Here is a 24406-nt window from a genome sequence, read left to right on the forward strand (position 1 = left end):
AACCTTTAAGGCTTTAGGTTACCAAAGACCCTGAAAGTTATCTTAATAATTATCCATGAAAACTTTGAGCCAGACAAAATGAACCATCAATTTAAGCCATGGCTTTTTTTGGTTGACAAATTGTAACAGAGGTATCTTGTTTCACCTGTGTTTACTTAAAAGTCCACCATTGTCAATTTATACTTAGGGTAAGTCTAAGGGGATGTTCTTTGCTCTTTGACAGCAAGGGAGGGAGGCACCCAGATGGTCTAGGAGCCAGATATGGAAGCTTCGCCCAAGGTGGCGCAGAAACAGGATGGGGAGAGGAAGGCAGAGGAGGTAGGTGCCACCAAGAGGCCTGGAGGCAGATAAAAGGCCAGAGGGCAGAGAAAGAGGTCTCCTGGTCCTAAAGCCTGTCAGCTCAGACAGAAAAGCAGATGCAGATTTTTTCCACCACCAAGGGGAATTAGGCAGTCCACATAGATCTAGAGAAGACAGGGAATTTCCCCGAAACAAAAGGAGTTTTGGCAGCTGCTTGGGAATATTCCTTAATGTCTCCATCCTGAGGTAGACTAACGAGAGTCAGTTGGCTCTAATTATCATAGTCATTGACCCAGGAAATGAAGGAGGGAGAAGCCCCCACCTACGGTTAGAGTTATGGGAATGTAAGAGGAGAAATAGTGAGAGAGAGTGTCAGTCTCCTTTGTTAGGGATGGCCTGTGTTTTGTTTTGTTTTGTTTTGTTTTGTTTTGTTTTGTTTTGTTTTTTTAGCAACCTGGGTTAGGTGTTGGAACACTTCTATATATTGATAAGGGTTGTCTGAAAATTTGCCCAGGTGCTTTTTATTTGCTTAGAATCTTGCAAGGGAAGTGGAACCTTTACGGGGCCAAATCCACCATAACGCATTGTAGTCAATAGATGCATTGAACATGCCTTGATTTTAGGGGGAGAATTTTTTATCCCTGGCAATCCTGGATAAGGAGGTCATGAGGGTCTAACAAGTGGCTTTTCCTGAGGAGAGGCCTCAGGGGGTGAGTCTGCGAGTACTTGCCTTTCTTGGCTCCTTTAAGGCAAAGAAGACGTGCAACATAAGGAACTTCTGACCATTTACCCTCTCTTCGACAATATGGATCTAACTGTAAGATAGCACTACACTGAATACTTCCCTCGGGAGGCCAGGACTCTCCATCCTCCAGGAGATACTTCAGGCGCGTCTTAGCATTGGCAGGTCCAGTATCAAGCCCTGACCCGGGTCAGACACCCGAGGAAGGTCTGACACCGCCTTAAGCCATATGAGGTCGCCAGGGAACCGCAAATCAGCACTCAACACCAGCTTTGGCCCCTTGATCAGGTTGGAAACTTTCTGCTCTCCTTCTCATTCACACACAGTCACACAGCAACTCCAACCCATCGCCGAACGCCCGGCGCCTTAGAGTTGTGGTTTTATTCCTTATTCCTTATGGGACTACTCAGGCAACTCTGGGAGGTGATCAGGCCCCCCACCCCATTCTGCCTCTTAGGGGCAGGTCTACCAAAAGGAACCTGGGGTCCTATCAGTCTGACATGTGGCACTCCCTGAGCTGGTTGCTGGGCCTCACCGGTTCCATTGTGCGTCCCAGGTCCTCTCCCTGGCACACCCGGAGGGGCTAGTCTTCTACAGATCAAGCCGTCCGCTGGCACCAGGAAAGGTGGCTTCTCCCAGCGCTCTGAGGTTCGCACCCCAGTGACAAAGGAGGAGGAAACGCACCGTCTCCGAATCCTGGACGCAAGACCCCAAGAAATGTAGCGGGATTCTTACACAGACGGGACACTGAGGCTCTTCTTTCCAGGAAACAGCTTTATCCGTGCCAGCACAGGCTCAGCCAGCTAAGACCGCAAAAAGACTGAGCCCCGAGTGCAGCGGGGTGCAGCCTCTTATGCAATTTCTACTTCTTTGTCTCCTGTTTCTGGTGACACATATAGTCTGATTGGACACAATCCAAGTTACAGAGTCGTGTCAGGGTTATGCTTACGTGTATAGGAGTTGACTGGGCCACGTGGCAGGTTGCCTTCCTTCGTTCTGAGAAAGCCTCCATCACGTTCCTCAGGAAGGGGCTCTACCACAGAATGAGGTTTACATTAGTTCTTTGTTAAACTACTATTACTAAATTCTATATGCAATACACAGAATTATTCAGTACCCAGGGTTACGTCCCACTGGTTGTAAAAACTCAAGAAATTAAGCCCCACTGGTTTTCAAAGCCAAATCTTATGGAGGCTCATCTTCCCAGTGCAGCCCCCCCTGTGTCTGGGGTACCCCCTGTGGGGTCCGCTCTTCTCCCTTCTCGTCGCTTGTGGGGGGCCCCTCCTGTTTGTGGTTAGTCTTGCCAGGAGTTCTGTTCCCCACTGAATCCCCTCCCCACCCACCCTTTTCAAGTGGCCTCCTCTCTACAAAGAACTGTGGAAAGTCTGTTCCGCCAGTCTTCCGGTTGCTCTCAGAGTTAGCGGCTCTGATGTGGCTGTTATCTCCTTGTGTCGGTGGGACAAGGTGAGCTCAGGATCCTTCTGTTAGGTAGAAGCTAGATATGAGCAGTGGAAGGAACGACAGGAGGCAGAGTCCCAAATTCTTGAAGGGGAATGACAGGCCTGAGCTGGTAGACCTAGGAAGGACGGTAAGAAATAAGCTACACAGAAGCCTGGGGCACGACAGCCTGACCTTGGGGCTGAAAGTTCAAGCGCCACAGGTGTGGAGCATGCGCTTTCCTCTTCCGCCGCTGCCCCAGGGTAACCCCTACACTCATTATAATACATTTGCATAGCGGGACAGCCCTGCCCGCTGACGCTGACCCAAGTCTGCTCTGCTGGTTCTGGTACTATCTCCTAGGGTCAAAAGCACCCCCCATCCCAACCAGTGGGAGGAGTCCCCCATAGGTTTGGAATCAGCCTCCATTAGAGACCACCCAGCTATGCGTCACAGCTCCTCCCAGCCCAGAGACTAGCAACAAATATCCAATCCCAGAACAACCTAGGGCCGGTCCCACCTTGAGGAGCCTGTCTGCTCTCCCACCTTGAGAGTGTACTCTCGCTTTAATAAACTTTTTGCTTGCTACTTTCCTTCTGCCCCTCTTTATTCGAGCACGGATCCTCATGGAAATCTTCTCATGGGGATTCCAAGGGCCAAAATCTCCATTCATACAGCACAGACTCTCCCACCAGGAGCACTCCTAACTCCATCCTCCCAGAAGTCCCCAAGATGTGCATTCAGGATTGGCCTTTCTCCTCCTGCACCATCTAACAACGAGCTAACACCACATATCTTGCAGCTGCCGGCAATAAGGCCCTATTCAGCGATGTGGCTAGCACCTCCTAGGAGCTCACGGCAGCCCTACCCAGTGGAGTAACAACATTCGTTCAAGGAGTGCCTACCCTGCGCGTTACCAAACATCACAAGGGCAGCCAGGCAGGTTTTTCTATTTTTCAGCCCCTATTTTACTAAAAGGGTTTGGATTTAGCAAATCATGCCATCACTTTCCTTTCTTATTTCTTTAGATACACTGCTGCCTTCCCATTTAGCAGAAGCACAACATTTTTTCCTTGTTATTTACAATCACAGCAAATCTGTGTCTAATCTTGCCATTTCCAAGTCTGCTCTCTAAAGTTGTTCTGAACTCTGTTCAAGTAGCCTCGGCCAGTGTATACGAAGGCCCAGATACCCTGTTCCGCCCTAGGCAGAGGATTATAAGGCTTTTCTTCCTTATGGAGTTTGCAATCTAAAACGACCACCTGTGACTCTGGTAGACATACAACAGATAAGAGAATTGTAATTGCGACACAAACACATGAAATACACGGAACTGAATTTGGAATGGTAAATTGGTTTTCACAACAGAGCTGTGACTGTTACTTTAGTTCCACTTACATTTTTTGTTCGAACCCCTTGTTCCTTTCCTCATTCTGGAGGTGAGGCAACTGAAGCCTACCCAGTTAAATCTCTGCAAAGTCCACACAGAGCCAAGAGAGAACTCAGGCTCTTGACTGATAGGCTGTTCTCTGCAGTGCGCATGGATGGCTTCCTTCTTTCTGTATATAATAACAACCGCCTAACTCTGGGCCATCCAGAGAGTGTTTTAGGGATCTATGTTAAGCATGAGACGGTGATGAGTATTCTTTTTGTTCAATCTAATAAATTTGAGTGAAACCTGTGTGCCGGCCACTATTAACAAAGTTGATTTTCTTGAGGAAGGCAAACATGTGAAAAACAAATGCGACTACGTATGCTGTAAGGGAGGTACTTAAAGGTGGGAGGGGACACAGAGGAAGCTCCTCATCTCTGCTCAGAAATATCAGGGAGGCCCTAAGTAGGAGTTCACCAGATGGACAAAGCATGGAAGGGCACCCGTACTTCAGGAATAGCATTGCAAAGCCTAGGAAATGAGAGTGTGGCTTCTTTAAGGAACTGCACATAATGTATAGGATATTTGTGTCAACGCAGGAAATCTGTGCCAGGTCTTGAGGGTCTTCCAAAGCATGCCAAGAAGTTTGGATGATTTCTGCAGACAGTTGGAAATCACTACAGAGATTTCCCTAAGGGGACTGTCATGGTCAGATGTGCACTTTAAAAAGAATGCTCTGGGGGCGCCTGGGTGGCTTGGTCGGTTAAGCATCCGACTTCGGCTCAGGTCATGATCTCACGGTCTGTGAGTTCGAGCCCCTCGTCGGGCTCTGTGCTGACCGCTCAGAGCCTGGAGCCTGTTTCAGATTCTGTGTCTCCCTCTCTCTCTGCCCCTCCCCTGTTCATGCTCTGTCTCTCTCTGTCTCAAAAATAAATAAACGTTTAAAAAAAAATTAAAAAAAAGATAATAACAATAAAAAGAATGCTCTGGCTGCCATGGGCCACATGAATTAGAGGACGGCAAGACAGAGGCAGGGGAATTTTGGAAAATTAATGAAACAGTACAAGCAAGAAACTATAAGGCAGTGCAATAGGGCTGAAACAAGCAGGGGTAACATTGATACAGTTTTGATGATCTTCTTCAAATCATCGGATTGGAGGTGAAGGAGCACAGCCAAGAGCTATAAATACATGTTTGAGAATTTTCATGGATGGTGGTTGGAGCCCTGAGGGCGGATAAGCCTGTCTGGAAAAGTATGGAGAGTGAAAGGAGAAAAATAACAAGGATGATACCAGGAGGACCAATATTTAAGAGTAAGAAGAAGTTGGGGCGCCTGGGTGGCGCAGTCGGTTAAGCGTCCGACTTCAGCCAGGTCACGAGCTCGCGGTCCGTGAGTTCGAGCCCCGCGTCAGGCTCTGGGCTGATGGCTCGGAGCCTGGAGCCTGTTTCCGATTCTGTGTCTCCCTCTCTCTCTGCCCCTCCCCCGTTCATGCTTTGTCTCTCCCTGTCCCAAAAATAAATAAAAAACGTTGAAAAAAAAATTTAAAAAAAAAAGAGTAAGAAGAAGAGAAGAAGCTGACAAAGGGAAGTAAGAAGTGGTCTGAAAATAGGAGGACACCCAGGAGAGACTGTGGTCCTGGAAACACAGGGTGGCAAGTGTCAAATATCACCGGAAGGCCAAGTAGGTCACAGTCTGAAAAGGAGACAATGAGTTTGGAAACAAGAAAATCACGTATTTGTTCAAGTCAGCAAATACGCATGAAGCACCTATTAGGTACACACACTATTCAAGGCGCTGAGGATAAATCCGTGAACGAATTAGAAAATAAAAATCCCTGCCTCTAGTCTTATTTCTCGTGAGGGACACAGACAATAAACATGGAAATATGTGAAATTTTAATATGCTGTATAAGTACTCTGCAGAGAAGTAAAACAGGTCAGGAGGTCTGGCGTTGGGTGTGGGAGAGGTGTGGGTGCAGTGTGAATAGGGAGGTTGTTGACAGAGAGAGACAGAGCATGAGTGGGGGAGGGGCAGAGAGAGAGGGAGACACAGAATCTGAAGCAGGCTCCAGGCTCCGAGCTGTCAGCACAGAGCCCGATGCCGGGCTCGAACTCACGGACCACGAGATCATGATCTGAGCCGCTCAACCAACTGAGCCACCCAGGCGCCCCAGGAAGAACATCTATTTTCAAAAGACAGAGCACAGGGATGTCCTGGAAGGTTTCAACTGGCTGGGACACAGGCTATAAAGAAATAAATATGTAAAATGTATCAAAAGAGCTGAAGTCAGATATGGAAATGGAAGTTGAATCTAGGTGGCCAAGTGGCACTGAGAGCTTGGAGGACAGTTGGGCCACACACTGGGCCTTTCACTCACACCATCTCGCTTAATGTTATCACCAGTCTGGCAAGAAGAGACTATTCTTACTTGATGGTAAGAAAACACAAGCCCACGGTGCTGAGGCACCGTGCACGAGTTCACGCAGCTGGGAGGTAGCAATGCCAAGGTTCCAGACAGAGTGAGCTTTCCCCTACAACACGCTGCTTGAGATACAAACAGGAATGGGATACAATCCCTGCTCTCAGCTCTCACACTCTATTGGGAATAAAAACATATAAACAACCATAGAACAATGAGATGAATGCGAAACTGGTTTATGAGCAACGTGCTGTGGGAATACAGGCTTGTAAATTCTCCCAGGCAGTTGTGTGTTTGTGGTCAGCCAGGAGGGAGAACAGGAATGACAGAGGCAAAATATGAATAAATTCTCATGATGACACAGTGAGTACCCTTCAATGCCACTTTCTTTTTAAAATGTGTATCCAACACTTATCATTTAACATCAGCAATTTCTTAAGGTTATATGTGGTTGGTTACTATGAGCCTTATATGCAGATTTTAAAAACAGACAGGTTAAGATGCATACTTTGAAAGTGAACTTCTTCAATATATCAAAACCTTCACATTCTGTGTAAAGAATGAGGGAAATAAGAACATAAATGCATAGATATGAACATAGATCTTACTTCTGCGTGAAGAAACATTGGAAGGACAAATCAGAAACCCCCCAGGTAAGGTGTATGGGGAATGGATTAGAAGGGATAGGGATGGAAGTGAGACTTTTCTGAGTATACATTTTTATAGTTTTTATTTATGATCCATATAAATGCTTTATTTATTTAAAAAAGAAACAAGAAGTTTGTAAAATTAAAAACAGAGTGAAACAAACCAACCAGTGTATCAAACTGATAAGATAACCACACAGAGATAAGAATTTTGAATGTTTTTTTGAATGTTTATTTTTGAGAGAGAGAGAGAGAGAGAGCTAGCACAAGTAGGGGAGGGGTAGAGAGAGAGAGAGACACAGAAATCAAAGCAGGCTCCAGGCTCTGAGCTGTCAGCACAGAGCCCAACGCAGGGCTCAAACTCAAGAACCGTGAGATCATGACCTGAGTCAAAGTTGGATGCTTAACTGACTGAACCACCCAGGTGCCCCTGAATGAATTTTTGAACACAATGCTCTAATTATATACCTTATTACAATACAGTCTAAGGGCAAAAGAAATTTTGAAGATATCCTAAACTTCATCCTATACTTTGAGTTATAATTATAGCACTTTTTGAGACTATTTTGTGTATATTAGGGATAAAGCAAATTAATATTTTGATATTTTTAGGAACCAAGAGGTTTAGCAAGAGAAAATGGTGTAAAAAAGTCTAAGAGTTTTAAAAAATATAATAATGTTAAAATCTGAATTGATTTATGCATCAAAGGACACGATCAGAGGTCAAAAGGCAACCTATAGAATGGAAGAAAATATTTATAAATTTTGACTGATAAGGGATTAATATACAGAATATACAAAGAACTCCTACAACTTAACAACAAAAAAGCAAGAGAATCTTACTTAAAAATGGGCAAAGTTCTTGAATAGATGTGTCTCTAAAGAAGATATACAAATGACCAATAAGTATATTGGTTCAACATCACTAGTCATTAGGGGAATGCAAATCAAAATTACACTGAGGTATCACCTCACACCCATTAGGATGGTGACTGTTTAAAAAAAGAGAAAGAAAATAACAAGTGTTGGTGAAGATGTAAAGAAAATGGAACCTTTGTGCACACTATCCACAGACACGTGAAATAGTGCAGCCACTATGAAAAACAGTATGGTGGTTCCCCAGAAAGTTAAACACAAAATTATCATATAATCCAGCTATTCTGCCTCTGGGTATATACTCAGAGGAATAAAAAGCAGGATCTTGAAGGGATATTTGCACATCCTTGTTCATAGCAGTATTTTTCACAATAGTCAGACAATTTATTTTATTTTATTTTATTTTTTATTTTTTTATTTTTATTTTTTCAATATATGAAATTTATTGTCAAATTGGTTTCCATACAACACCCAGTGCTCATCCCAAAAGGTGCCCTCCTCAATACCCATCACCCACCCTCCCCTCCCTCCCACCCCCCATCAACCCTCAGTTTGTTCTCAGTTTTTAAGAGTCTCTTATGCTTTGGCTCTCTCCCACTCTAACCTCTTTTTTTTGTTTTTTCCTTTCCCTCCCCCATGGGTTTCTGTTAAGTTTCTCAGGATCCACATAAGAGTGAAACCATATGGTATCTGTCTTTCTCTGTATGGCTTATTTCACTTAGCATCACACTCTCCAGTTCCATCCACGTTGCTACAAAGGGCCAGATTTCCTTCTTTCTCATTGCCATGTAGTACTCCATTGTGTATATAAACCACAATTTCTTTATCCATTCATCATTTGATGGACATTTAGGCTCTTTCCATAATTTGGCTATTGTTGAGAGTGCTGCTATAAACATTGGGGTACAAGTGCCCCTATGCATCAGTACTCCTGTATCCCTTGGGTAAATTCCTAGCAGTGCTATTGCTGGGTCATAGGGTAGGTCTATTTTTAATTTTCTGAGGAACCTCCACACTGTTTTCCAGAGTGGCTGCACCAATTTGCATTCCCACCAACAGTGCAAGAGGGTTCCCGTTTCTCCACATCCTCTCCAGCATCTATAGTCTCCTGATTTGTTCATTTTGGCCACTCTGAATAGTCAGACAATTTAAATGACCATCAGTTGATGAATGGATAAACAAAATTGGTTTTTGCATACAATGGAATATTATTCAGCCTTAAAAAGAAGGATAATTCTGACACATGCTGCAACACGGATGAACCTTGAAGACATTATGTTAAGTAAAATAAGCCAGTTACAAAAGGACAAATACCGTATGATTCCCCTTATATGAGGTACAAGAGTAGGTAAATTCGTAAAGACAGGAAATAGAATGGTAGTTTCTAGTGCCTGCGGGGAAATAGGAGGGACAAGGAGTTGTTTAACAGGTATAGAGTTTCAGTTTTACAAGATGAAAAAGTTCTGGGGATTAAGTATAATAATGTGAATATACTTAACAGTATTGAACTGCACAGTTAACAATTAAGATGGTAAATTTTATAAGTATTTTACCACAATTTTTACAAGCCTGAATCAAAATAGCATTATGACCTCATGATTTTTAAAAATATGTTTCCCAGTACTATCCTTTGAAAAGGCCAGAAGCAAAGGCACCCTTGATCTTGGTTTCTAAACACTATTTCCTACCAAAAGAAAGCAGAACTCTTTAAACACATGGCTGATTTCAGCCCTGGGCAGAGAAATGCAAGTTGAACCCAGGACATCTTAATGTGCCAAAAAGCAAGAAAGCTCTAAGTTAGAAAGACTAACAGGGATCTGCCAAGAGGACACAGTAGCCAGTCTGAAGAGGCCCCCACTGGATAGATTCAAACAGTTTGGACATCAAAAGGAATAACTGATTATAAACTATTACTTTGTTTTAAAACTCCATGAGTTAGTTCATGTATACAGAAATGATTATACTAGTGACTTACTTTAAAATTTAATAATTAGGGTGCCTGGCTGGCAGTGGGAATGCAAACCGGTGCAGCCGCTCTGGAAAAGTGTGGAAGTTTCTCAAAAAATTAAAATTAGAACTACCCTACGACCCAGCAATAGCCCTGCTAGGAATTTATCCAAAGGACACAGGAGTGCTGATGCATAGAGGCACTTGTACCCCAATGTTTATAGCAGCACTTTCAACAACAACCAAATTATGGAAAGAGCCTAAATGTCCATCAACTGACAAATGGAGAAAGAAGATGTGGTTTGTATATACAATGGGATACTACTTGGCAATGAGGGAGAATGAAATCTGGCCATTTGCAGCAACGTGGATGGAAAGTATTATGCTGAGTGAAATAAGTCAGTCAGAGAAAGACAGATATCATATATTTTCACTCATATGTGGACCTTGAGACATTTAACAGAAAACCATGGGAGAGGGGAAGGGGAAAAAATAGTTACAAACAGAAGGGGAGGGAGGCAAACCATAAGAGACTTAAATACAGAGAACAAACTGAGGGTGGATGGGAAGTGGGGAAGAGGGAAAACGGGTGATGGCATTGAGGAGGGCACTTATTGGGATGAGCACTTGGTGTTGTATGGGAAGCGATGAACCACAGGAATCTACCCCAAAAACCAAGGGCACACTTCACACACTGTATGTTAGCCAATTGGACAATAAATTATATTTAAAAATAATAATAATTAGGGTGCCTGGGTGACTCAGTCGGTTGAGCATTCAACTTTGGCTCAGGTCATGATCTCAGGGTTTATGGGTTTGAGCCCCACATCGGGCTCTGTACTGGCAGTGCGGAGCCTGCTGGTGATTCTCTCTCTCTCCCTCTTTCTCTGCCCCTCCCCACTTGTATATTCTCCCTCTCTCTCTCTCTCTCTCTCTCTCTCTCTCTGTCTCTCCTTCTCAAACAGATTGATAATTCATGGGGGGAAAGTGGGTTTTTATCCTACCTTTTTGTAAGGAACTGTAGTTCATTGCCAGTGGATGAAGGGAAACTCAGCCAAAAACACAGTTAATAAATGTGGAAAGAATAATAGAAACAAAAAACCACTATTTTGCTATCTCCAACAAATTGGTTGATTTAAGCAATTATAAATGGAATCTAAAACCATTAGGTAAAATGTTTTGGGGGAACAGGATGTGGACACAGTGCCCATGTACACCCTATCACCCACAGATTACTTAAGTAATTGCCAAGGGAAACATCAATAATTGTGAAGGGTCTGAGAAAACCCTACTTGCAAATAGACAAATTAGTCTGCCAGTTTTTGGATACCTTAGTGAGGGTTCATTCCTCAAAATGTATCAGTATTTTTGTTCTGGTTCCCCCAAATCCACAGGGCAAAGTGAAGAGGGCCAGATGATACCGGCACACAGTGAACTGTATAACAATAAAAGAACCCTGAGCTTAAGGAACCCTAACTTTTTATACCAGACAGTAAGCATGCCTTCCCTTGGCTGTAGATGGAGAAAGGATCTGTATCTTCCAAGGCTGCTTGCTATTCAAACTTCCTTGAAAAGAAGTGGGGAGGGGGGAGGAGTTGTGGGAGGAGGCAGTCAGTGCCTTGCTTATAAGTTGTACAGAAAAGTGAGAGACCATGGAGAGTTGTTTCCCCATTCATATTTACAGTGGAGAGATCTGGCCACTGCCTCCTTAATCGAGAGTTCAAACCTAGCGTCATTAATAATAGAATACTTGTGCCTCCTGATGTGATGCAACCCAAAATACAGAAACTCCTACGAATCTTCAGTTGAATTTGGTTAAGTCTTTAGACATAATTTCCAAGTTACAAAAAATACAGGGAATAGAGGAGTAAGTTACCACCATCAGGAAGCAGTCAGACAAATCTGCACTGGACAAGTGACCCAATTTAAAAAGCCAATGTCATTTTTTAGTTTTTAAATTCTTTCAAAAATTTATTTATTTATTTTAAGAGAGAGAGAGAGAGGCAGAAGAGGGAGAGAGAGAATCCCAAGCAGGCTCCCCACTGGTAGTATGGAGCCTGACATGGGGCTTGGTGTCATGAACCGTGAGATCATGACCTGAGCTGAAATTAAGAGTAGGGCACTTAACTGACTGAGCAACCCAGGTGCTCCTCAATATCATTTTATAAAAAGAGTATGTGGAGGGATGATCTAGTGTAAAAGAATACATAAGCAAATGCAATGCATAAATCTTGATTGCATCCTGAATCAGAAACAGACTCCGTGGGGGCAATTGGAGAAAATTGAATATGGATTGGATATCAGATTATTTTAGAGAATCGTTTTCTTAGGGGTGATAATAATATGGGTTTTGTAGAATGTCATTCTTGGAAGATACATTTTGAAGGGTCATGTAAACCTGCAACATATTTTCAAATTGTTCAGCAACACACACACCCAAGATTGAACTCTAGGAAATTGTTTCTATTCAACTGTTTCCGATCAATGAAACAAATATACCAAATGTTAACAGTTATTGAAGTCTGGTGGTGGATAGATGAGTGTGACTGTACATGCCTTCAACTCTTCTGATTATTTGAACATTTTATTCATAAAATTTTGGGAAAAAAATAAGAAAAAAGATGAGAGTTTGACATGAAAATGCACCAAGGCAGTGAATCCTGTCTTTGCCACTTAGTAGCGGTAGGAGGGCAATGATGCCAAGAGAAGGTTCTTGGAAAGGGAAGTGGAGGGGAATTGGGAGAGGCTTTATTCCATTCACATCTTCTGTGGGGCCCCCACCCACATCGCCCCACTAAGCACAAGCCTACCAAAGAGCAGTGTGCTTTAACCTAAGCCTCCTAAATACTAGATTTTGACCCCTAGGGCCCACCCACAAGAAGCTACGTGACCTGGGCAGGGTATTTAATTTCCCCAAGGCCTTAATACTGAGTAGATCTGAAGAATGAAGAGGAGGGAGAAGTTTAGGATGACTTCCAGATTTCTGGCCAGAGTGACACCTCAGAAAGAGGAGATGTAAGCCTCCCTGGGGGTTTGGGAAGGATTTCAGGCCAAAGGATTCAAGGAGGAAAAAGAGGCTCTTCTTCAGAAGTGGTACAAGGGCTCAGGGTTACCTAATTTTCACACAATGGGATTTCTTTTTGTGCCCCAAGCTGATGACGATGAATGGAACAAGTACATCTATTTTTCAAATCTTCTGTAACGAGCATACAAAATGAACTTTGTTTTTAAAGCAGTTCTGCAGTGTAAAGCTCAGAAACACCAAAAAACAGATACAAGGTTTTGTATATTTTGAGCTGTATTTTTAATTGAGTAGTTAGTTATATGATTGTGACCTAAATATTAAATTTTCAGTGCATGCATTTGAACTTATAAATTTATGTCCATCAATTAAGAAAAATAAAATGCTGCTTGATTGTTTTGGCAACAGCTGAGGGAGAAACTGACAACAGCAGTAACTTCAGGCAGGATCCTGCGGGGGTGGCATCCGGGGCAGAGGTGGGCAGTGAGAGACAAGTCTCACAGCTGATGCTGGGAGAAAGAGTAGACAGGACAGGGCAGCTGGAGGTAGGAGCCATCCAGTTTCCCCAAGGAAGGGAAAGCAACAACAACAACAACAAAAAACAAAAAACAAAAAACAGGGTGGGGAGGGCCAAGGTCCAGCAACAACACCAGGAGCTAATTGTGCTAATGACAGCCACAAGATGGCTCACGGATTGGATTTCCAGACATTAGTAATAGGTTATCCTGACCCTCACCATAACCCTGTAAGGTAGGATTGTTATGTTTGGGTTTTGTGTTAACAAGTGGGGAGGGGAAAATAGTACAGGAAGATTTACAACAAAAAGTTCCTTGCTTGTTAGTTCCAGCCTCTGTCTTACTTTGTACATGCAAACCTCTTTTAACTCCCTGGCTTCAAATTCTCTTGCTGGTGCTCTCCAACCATGCAAATATGACCGAGCCACATTTTTCAGACATTACTTATGGACTCTTGCAATGAATGACAGGTAAAGATGCAGCTCATTTAATATCACCCCCCACTACACACACACACACACACACGTTTCATCACTATTTTTAGTTCTATTTTTTATTTTTGCAACTTTAATTTCCTTAAACTTTTGCTTTCAGTTCTTTTAAATAGAAACAGCATCTCTGGTGCTGTGGAGGAGGATTTTTGTGAGAGGATATTTGAGCTCGGTGACTCTTACAACTCCCACCTCCACTTCTATCTTTTTTTAAGTTTGTTTATGTAAGTAATCTCTATGCCCAGGTGGGGCTCAAACTTACAACCCAAGATCAGGAGTCACATATTCTTCTGATTGACCCAGCCAAGCACCCCCCATCTCCACTTCCATCTCCAAACATTTCGTAAAGCTGTGCTCTGAGCCTTAGATTTCCACGACTGAGAACATTTACATTCCATTCTGTAACCATTATTGTCTCCTAAAGTTTGTGCTTAGGGTAGAGTCAGAGCAGTCTATAGACTATAGTCTAATAGACTTACTGTAATAAATGGCATTAACACAATTATATTTATGAAAACTTTCCTTCACAGCAGAGCCAAGAAATGTGACTCCTTGGCTGTACTCAGTGTCACAACCCTGTACTACTCAACTGTTCAAAGTTGATTAGTTTCCTTCTTTTTCTCTTCCTAGTGTTTTTTTAATCAAAGAGAAAATCTGTGCCATCTTGCCCATGCTATACTTGGAATCCTCCAGCTCTATGCTCTATGAAATTCCTTTATTTCCTAGAGCCCTATTCTTCAAATACGAGACACCACACAGCTAATATTCTTGGTAACATGTGTTTCCTGATCCCATGAGCCTTTACTTGGCTATTTTACTAGATGACAGGCTCAAATAACTTCCTAAGAAAGGTGTATGGCCAGTAAGGTTTCTGAGTTTCTGCATGCCTGACGTGTGTGTGTGTGTGTGTGTGTGTGTTTTAATGTTTATTTAGTTTTGAGAGAAAGACAGAGACAGAGACAGTGTGAGCAGGGGAGGGGCAGAGAGGGAAAGAGGGAGACACAGAATCTGAAACAGGCTCCAGTCTCTGAGCTGTCAGCACAGAGCCCAATGTGGGACTCCATCTCATGAACCTTGAGATCATGACCTGAGCTAAAGTCGGATGCTTAACCCACTGAGCTACCCAGGTGCCCCTGCATGCCTAACAAAGTTTTTATTTTGCCCTCACAACTAATTTGACTGGGTATAGGTTTCCAAAGTTGAAAATCATTATTCCCCCAAATGTTGAGGCTATTATGCCACTGTTACTAGTGGGGCTACTGAGAAATCTAATGCCACTATGATTCTTGTTTCTTGTAGGAGCTGCAGTTCCCTCACCCCAGGAGAATTCTTGGGATCTCCTCTCTATAGCTTGTTCTAAAACTTCCAAATGATGTGTGGCCTTTTCCACTCCCCCTAATCAAAACTCAGGAGGCCCTTTTTTTCAAACATTGTTTTTTAAGTGTATTTATTTTGAGAGAGAGAGAGAGAGCACAAGTGGGCGAGGAACAGAGAGAAAGGGAGAGAAAGAGAATCCCAATGTGGGGCTTCAACTCACAAACTGGGAGATCATGACCAGAGCCAAAATCTTAGCTGACTGAGTCACCCAGGCGCCCCTCAGGCAGTTATCTTTAATTGAAAGCTCATATCTTTAGTAGTGGAATTTTCATTGTATTACTTCTTTGGGATCTTTTCCCTCTCAGTTTCTCTGTTCTTTCTGGAATTCCTTTTAGTCTCTTATTGGATCCCCTCTGGATCTACCCTTTGTGTTTTTGTGTGTTCATGCTGTCATATTTTACATATTTTTTGCTCCAGGTTTTGAGAGATTTCCTTTAATCTATCTTAGAATCCTCTCTTGAATTTTCATTTCCAAGGGTTCTGTCCCATTTTCTTTTCTTTTTTTTTTTTTAAGATTTTATATTTAAGTGATCTCCACACCCAATGTGGTGCTTGAACTCACAACCCCAAGATCAAGGGTCGCATGCTCCACCAACAAAGTCAGCCAGGCACCCCATCTATCCCATTTTCTGATTTTTCCTTTCTATGGCATCATAGTTTTGTTTAATAGAGTATCATTTCACATCTCCTTAGGGACAAATAGTTAATTTTATAGGGTTTTTATTTGACTCTTGTTATATTCCCTGAATTCTGTTTTCCTCTGGGGTTGGTTTTTCTATGTTTATCTTTTTTTCATCATATTGTAGGCTTTTCTCAGGTGATTCTCAGTTATCAGGCTGTTCCTAAAGATGAGACAGGGGTAAGGCCTCCTGTGGACCTTGCTGAGTGGCAGGCGTCAATATAGGGTGACTAGTTAGAGGCCTGATCCTTATGCTGAGGTCTCTCAAAGGCCAGAATGTAGATGGCTTTGTGCTAGACGCCAGCCACGACTCCACTGCCCACGTTTTCTCAGACAGATCCTTCAGTGTCTTTCGGAAGGTCCCCTCTGGTTATTTATTGGTTGGTTTCTGTGTGTAGTTGGGCACCGAGTTCCTGGGCGTTCTTGGCACCAGACTTGAGTAGTGTGGAGGATGACTGTTTCACATACAGATTTTCACTGTCCTCTGTCTTCTCTGCACTCTGCTAACTTCTCCGAGTCCCCAACCTCTGCCAGGTCCTAGCACATACAGAGGCTTCCTCGTCTTCTGCAAGACCCTCCAAGCATATCCTGGGCTACAGCTTCTTGCACTCAGTCTTGTCCCATTTGTCTTCCAGAAATTCATGGATAGTACCTATCCTTTGTTCTCCAAACCATTTTTGGTATTGTAACTTTTATATTCCTTTGTATAATTATAATTGAGCCCTAAGAGGAAGAGGGAATAAATATGTGTGTTCAAGTCCCCATCTTGAGCCAGTTAGAAAAGGTAGGGATTATTCCCATTTTACAGTTGGAAAACAGAGGCTCATGTGATTAAGTGACTGGCCTCAGATCACACAGAAAGGGCCAAAATTAAACTTCCATGCTTTTGACTATGTCAAACTACTTCTTTTTGTCCAAACCATGACTCAGCTGGTATGACCTGGAGAATAAGGCCTTTACATCATACTATGAGTTTTAAATACAATGTTATTTATGTACAAAAGTAATTCGGAAACTGTCCAGACTAAAAACTGTGAAATATCATTTGATAAGTTACTTGTCTAGAATAAAATGGGAAATCATTAAAATCATAAGACGGTTTTGTATTTTGGGGGTGACCTTGGAGCAGAATACAGCTTGAGGAGACAAAATTGGCGGGTAGGGCGGGATTAATTAATACTTGGGTAGTTATGGCAAAGGCATAGCACACTCAGGCTCTCTCACATCCATGAAATCCACTTTATCTGTCTGTTGGTTTAATCGAGGTAAAATTGACATTATATTAGTTTCAGGTGTACAACATAATAATTTGATACTTGTATAAACTACAAGGTGATCACCACAATAAGTCTGGTTATCATTCACCACCGTAAGACTGACCCCTTCACACCTTTTGTCCACATTCCAACCCCTTTCCCTTCTGATAACCACCAATCTGTTCTCTGTATCTGTGAGTTTTTTCTTGTTTGTTCTTTTGTTTTGTTTTTTAGGTTACACATGTAAGCGAAACCATAAAGTGTTTGTCTTTATCTGTTTAACTTATTTTACTTAGCACAGTACCCTTTAGGCCATCCATGTTGTCACAAATGATAAGATTTCCTTCTTTTTTGTGGCTGAGTAGTATTCTGTGTGTATATATGCCACACTTTTATCCATTCATCCATCGATGAGCACTTAGGTTGTGTCTATGGCTTTGCTATTAGAAATAATGTTGCAGTGAACATATGGAGTGCATATACCTTTTCAAATTAGTGTGTTCCTATTCTGCAGATAAATACCCAGAATTGGAATTGTTGGATCATATGGTATTTCTATTTGTAATTTTTTGAGGACCCTCCATCTGGCTTTACATTCTGGCTGCACTAATTCACAATCCCACCAACAATGTAGGAGGGTTCTCTCCTCTCCACAACCTCTCCAACACTTGTTCTTTCTTGTCTTTTTGTTAATAGCTATTCTGACAGGTATGAAATGATATCTCATTGTGGTTTTGATTTGCATTTCCCTGATGATTAGTGATGTTGAGCATCTTTTCATGTGCCTCTTATCCATTTATACGTCTTCTTTGGAAAAAATCTATTCAGATCGTCTTCCCACTTTTTAATCAGATTGTTTTGTTACTAATTTGCATAAATTCTTCATATATTTTGGATATTAGCTCTTTGTCAGATATATTTTCTCCCTTTCAGTAGGTTCTCTTTTTATTTATTTATTTATGTATTTTTTAATGATATCCCTCACTGTGTAGAAGCTTTTTAGTTTGATGTAGTCACACTTATTTATTTTTGCTTTTGTTGCCACTGCCTTTGGAGTCAGATGCAAAAAAAAAAAAAATGTTGCCAAGACCAATGTCAAGGAGCTTAATGTCTTTGTTTTCTTCAAGGAGTTTTGTAGTTTATGTTCTTATTTTAAGTCTTTAATCAATTTTGAGTTAATTTTTATGTGTAATGTGAGATAGCCATTTAGTTTCATTCTTTTGCATGTAGCTGTCCAGTTTTCCCAACACCATTAATTGAAGAAATTGCCCTTTCTCCATTGCATATTCTTGCCTTCTTTGCCATAAATTAATTGACCATATATGCATGGGTTTATTTCTGGGCTGTATCCCATTCTAATGATCTATGTGTCTGTTTTCATGCCAATACTATATTGTTTTGAACACTACAGCTTTGTAGTATAGTTTGAAATCAGGGAGCATGATATGTCCAGCTTTATTCTTATTTCCCAAGATTGTTTGGGCTATTGAGGTCCCATGCAAATTTTAGACTTATTTGTTCTACTTCTGTAAAAAAAAAAAAAATGCCATTGGAGGTTTGCATTGGGTAGTATGGACATTTTAACAATATTAATTATTTCAACCTATGAGCATGGAATATCTTTCCATTTATTTGTGCCTTCTTCAATTTCTTTCATCGACGTCTTAGAGTTTTCAGTGTACAGGTCTTTTACTTCTCTGCCTAAATTGTATCTAAGTGCTTATTCTTTCTGATGCTACTGGAAGCAAGATTGTTTTCTTAATTTCTCTTCCTGATAGTTTATTATTAGTGTATAGAAACAACCAATTTTTGTATATTTATTTTGTGTCCTGCAACTTCTACTGAATTCATTTATTATTCTAACAAATTTTTGGTGAAGTTTTTAGGATTTGTCATCTGCAAATAGTGGCAGTTTTACTTCTTCCTTTCCTATTTTGGATGCCTTTTATTTCTTCTTGCCTAATTCTCTGGCTAGGATTTCCAAAGCTATGTTGAATAAAAGTGGTGAGAATGAGCATCCATGTCTTCTTCCTCATCTTAGAGGAAAAACTTTCAGCTTTTCACTGTTGGGTATGACGTTTGCTGTGGGTTTGTCATATACGACCTCTATTATGCTGAGGTATGTTCCCTCTATATTCACCTTGTTGAGAGTTTTTATTATAATGTTAAATTTTGTCAAAAAAAATTTTGCATACATTGAGATGATCATATGCTTTTTATCCTTCATTTTGTTAATGTAGTGTATCACATTGATTGATTTGCAAATAGTGAACCATCTCTGCATTTCTAGAGTAAATCTCACTTGACCATGATGTATGATTCTTTTAATGTATTGGGGAATTAGGTATGCTAATAGTTTGTTGAGAATGTTTACATCTATATTCATCAGGAATATTGACCTGTAATTTTATTTTCTTGTAGTGTCCTTGTTTGGGTATCAAGGTAATGCTGGTCTCGTAAAATGAGTATAGAACCATTCCATCCTCTTCAATTTTTTGGAAAATTTTGAAGATAGCTATTAAATCTTTCTGAATATTTGATAGTATTCATCAGTGAAGCTATCTATTCCTGAGCTGTTGTTTGTTGGGAGGTTTTTGTTTATTGATTCAATCCCTTTACTAGTAATTAGCCTATTCATATTTTTTATTTCTTCATGATTCAGTCTTGGAAGATTGTATGTTTCTAGGCATTTATTCAGTTCTTCTAAGTTGTCCAGTTTGTTGGCATATAACTGTTCAAGTAGTGTCTCATTATCTGTTGTATTTCTGTGGCATCAATTGTAACTCCTCTTTATTCTCTGACTTATTTGAGCCTTTATTTTCTTCTGAGATTTTATTTAAATTCAAATTGGTTAATATATAGTGTAGTATTGGTTTCAGGAGTAGAACCTAGTGATTCATTGCTTACATATAACACCCAGTGCTCATCCCAACAAGTGCCCTCCTCAATGTCCATCACCCATTTTCCCTGCCCTCCCAACCCCCCACCTCCATCAACCCTCAGTTTGTTCTCTGTATTTAAGAGTCTCTTATGGTTTGCCTCCCTCTCTGTTTGTATCTTATTTTATTTTTCCTTCCCTTCCCCTATGTTCATTTGTTTTGTTTCTTAAATGCCACATATGAGTGAAATCACATGGTATTTTTCTTTCTCTGAATGACTTATGGCTTCCCAGGGGAATTCTATAAATGTTTAAAGAAGAATTAATACCTATTCTTCTGAAACTGTTCCAAAAAAATAGAAATGGAAGGAAAACTTCCAAATTCATTCTATGAGGCCAGCATTACCTTGATTCCAAAACCAGACAAAGACCCCACTAAAAAGGAGAATTACTGACCAATACCCCTGATGAACATTGATGCAAAAATTCTCAACAAGATACTAGCAAATTGAATCCAACAGTACATTAAAAGAAGTATTCGCCACAATCAAGTGAGATTCATTCCTGCGCTATACAGGTGGTTCAATATCCACAAATCAATCAATGTGATACACCACATTAATAAAAGAAAGGATAAGAACCATATGCTTCTCTCAATAGATGCAGAAAAGGCATTTAACAAAATACGGCATCCTTTCTTGATAAAAACCCTTAAGAAAGTAGAGATGGAAGGAATATATCTCAATATCATAAAGGCCATGTATGAAAGACCCACAGCTAATATCATCCTCGATGGGGAAAAACTGAGAGTTTTTCCCCAAAGGTTAGGAACAACAGAGATGTCCACTGTCATCAGTGTCATCATTGTTGTTCAACATAGTACTGGAAGTCCTGACCTTGGCAATCAGACAAAAACAAAAAATAAAAAATAAAAGACATCCAAATCAGCAAGGAAGACGTCAAACTTTCATTCTTCATGGATGATACTCTACATGGAAAACCTTGAAGGCTCCACCAAAAATGTGCTAGAACTGATACATGAATTCAGCAAAGTTGCAAGATGTAAAATCAACATACAGACATCTGTTGCATTTCTATATGCCAATAATGAAGCAGCAGAAAGAGAATCAAGGAATCAATCCTATTTACAATTGCACCAAAAACATATCTAGGAATAAACCTAACCAAAGAGGTAAAAGATCTGTACTCCAAAAACTATAAATACTTATGAAAGAAATTGAAGAAGACACAAAGAAATGGCAAAACATTCCATGCTCATGGATTGGAAGAACAAACATTGTTAAACTGTCTATACTACCCAAAGCAATCTACACATTCAATGCAATCCCCATTAAAATACTACCAGAATTTTTTCACAGAGATAGAACAAGTACTCCTAAAATGTGTATGGAACCAGAAAAGACCCCGAATAGCCAAAGTAATGTTGAAAACGAAAAGCAAAGTGGAAGACATCACAACTGCACACTTTGAGCTGTATTAGGAAGCTATAATAATCAAGACAAGATGGTACTACCACAGAAACAGACACAGAGATCAATAGATCAGAATAGAGAACCCAGAAATGGACCCACAACTGTATGGTGAACTCAATTTTGACAAAGCATGAAAGAATATCCAATGGAAAAAAGACAGTTTCTTCAACAAATGGTGTTGGGAAAACTGGACAGCGACATGCAGAAGAATGAAACCAGACCCCTTTCGTACACCATACAAAAAAATAAATTCAAAATGGATGAAAGACCTAAATGTGAGACAGGAAAGCTTCAAAGTCCTAGAGAACAACACAGGCAGCAACCTCTTTGAGCGCAGCCACACTAACCTCTTACTAGACACATCTCCAGATGCAAGGGAAATAAAAGCAAAAATGAACGATTGGGACCTCATCAAGATAAAAAGCTTCTCCACAGCAAAGGAAACAATCAACAAAACTAAAAGATAGCCTACAGAATGAAAGAAGATATTTACAAATGGCATATCTGATAAAAGGCTAGTATCCAAAATCTATAAAACACTCATGAAACTCAACACCCAAAAAATAAACAATCCAGTTAAGAAATGGGCAGAAGACATGAATAGATACTTTTCCAAAGAAGACATCCAGATGGCAAACAGATTCATGAAAAGATGCTCAACATCACTCATCATCAGAGAAATACAAATCAAAACCACAATGAGATGCCACCTCACACCTGTCGGAATGGATACAATTAACAAATCAGGAAACAACAGATATTGGCAAGGATGTGGAGAAAGGGGAACCCTCTTACACAGTTGGTGGAAATGCAAACTGGTGCAGTCACTCTGGAAAACAGTGTGGAGGTTCCTCAAAAACTTAAAGATGGAGGGGCTCCTGGGTGGCTCAGTCGGTTAAATGTAGGATTCTTGGTTTCAGCCCAGGTGATGATCTCACAGTTTCTGAGTTTGAGCCCCCACTCAGGCTCTATGCTGACAGTGCAGCGCCTACTTGGGATTCTCTTTCTCTCCCTCTCTCTGCCCCTCTCCTGCTCATGCCATCTCTGTCTCTCTCAAAATAAATAATTGAACTTAAAAAAAAAAGTTAAAGATAGAAATACCTACGATCCATTATTTGTACCACTAGGTATTTATCCAAAGGATAAAAAATACTGATTCGAACAGGGCACATGCACCCCAATGTTTATAGCAGCACTATCAACAATAGTCAAATTATGGAAAGAGCCCAAGTGTCTATTGACTGATGAATGGATAAAAAAGATGTGGTATATATCTACATATAGATATATACACACACATATCCATACAATGGAATATTACTCAAGCCATCAAAAAGAATGAAATCTTTTCCCATTCTACATTTCTTCCTATTTTATGTTTTGGTGTCACATTTTACATCTTTTTATTTTGTGTATCCCTTAAGTAATTATTGTAGTTATAGTTAGTTTTACTGCTCTTGTCTTTTAATTTTTATACTAGCTTTATAAGTGGTTAATTCACTAACCTTGCTATATTTTTGCGTTTACCAGTGAGATTTCCACTTTCATATGTTTTCTTGTTACTTAGTGCACTTTATTTTCTGCTAAAGAAGACACTTTAACATTTTTGGTAAGACCAGTTTAGTGGTGATGACTTTTTGCTTTCACTTGTCTGCAAAACTCTTTATCTCATATTCAATTCTGAACAATAACCTTGCCAGGTAAAGTATTCTTGTTTGTAAATTTTTTTTTGCTTTTAGCACTTTGAATATATTGTGCCACTCTATTCTGGCCTGAAAAACTTCTGATGAAATATCAGCTGGTTATCTTATACATAATAAGTTGTTATTCTCTTGCCATTTAAAAAATTATTTCTTTAAATTTAATATTTTAATTATAATGTGCCTGGTGTGGATCTCTTTGGGTTCGTCTTATTTGGAATTTTGTACATCTTGCACATGAATATCTGTTTCCTTCCACAAGTTAGGGAACATTTCAACCACTATTTCTTCAAGTAAATTTTCTGCTCCTTTCTTCCTCCCTTCTCCCTCTAAGATCCTATATTGCAAAGGTTATTCTGCTTGATGTTGTCTCACATTTCCCTTAAGTTATATTCACATTTTAAATTTCCTTTTTCTTTTTGTTGCTCTTTTTTGGATGAGTTCCACCGACCTATCTTCCAGTCACTGATTTGTTCTACTTCATTAGTCTGCTGTTGAACCCCTCTAGTGCATTTTTCAGTTCAGTTTTTGTACTTTTTAGCTCTATGAATTGTCTAGTATCTTCACTTAAAAAAAATCAAGTATAATTAACTTACAGTGTGATAGTACTTTCAGGTGTACATTCAATATGATGATTCAACAATTCTGTACATTGCTCAATGCTCATCAGGATAAGTGTACTTTAATGCCCTTTATTATTTCACCAGTTTCCCCACCCACCTCTCTCTGGCAACCACCAGTTTGCTCTCTGTATTTAAGAATATGTTTTTCTGTTTGTCTCTTTTTCTCTTTGTTCATTTATTTTTTCTTAAATTCCACATATGAGTGAAATCATATGGTTATTTGTTTTTCTCTGACTGAATCAATTCACTTAGCATTATAATCTCCAGATCCATCCATATAGCTGCAAATGACAAGATTTCATTTTTTAAATAGCTGAATAATATTCCATTGTATATATATGCCACCTATTCTTTAGCCATTCATCTTTAATGGATACGTGGGTTGTTTCCATATTTCGGTATTGTAAATAATGCTACAATAAACATAGGGGTGCAGATATCTTTTAAAATTAGTGTTCGTGTTTTCTTTGGGTAAATACCCAGTTGTGGAATTACTGGATAATATGGTAAAACTATTTTTAATTTTTTGAGAGACCTCCAGACTGTTTTCCACAGTGGCTTCACCAATTTGCATTATGACTAGCAGTGCATGAAGGTTTTTTTTTCCCCCTCCACATCCTCACCAACACTT

The 24406-nt window shown here is 40.4% G+C and overlaps 1 protein-coding gene across 2 annotated transcripts in view; it reads right to left on the reverse strand.

The window, feature by feature from the left end:
• Window positions 1-1991: 1991 nt before the first annotated feature.
• THSD1 (thrombospondin type 1 domain containing 1) overlaps window positions 1992-24406 on the reverse strand; it is a 66864-nt gene continuing 44449 nt past the window's right edge. For both annotated transcript variants that reach the window (XM_042907145.1, XM_042907187.1), the window contains one exon: window positions 1992-2075. The gene's annotated coding sequence lies outside the window, so the exon portion shown is untranslated. The remainder of the gene's footprint in view (window positions 2076-24406) is intronic.

This window comes from Panthera leo, chromosome A1 (assembly GCF_018350215.1).
Source record: "Panthera leo isolate Ple1 chromosome A1, P.leo_Ple1_pat1.1, whole genome shotgun sequence".
Lineage (NCBI taxonomy): Eukaryota > Metazoa > Chordata > Mammalia > Carnivora > Felidae > Panthera > Panthera leo.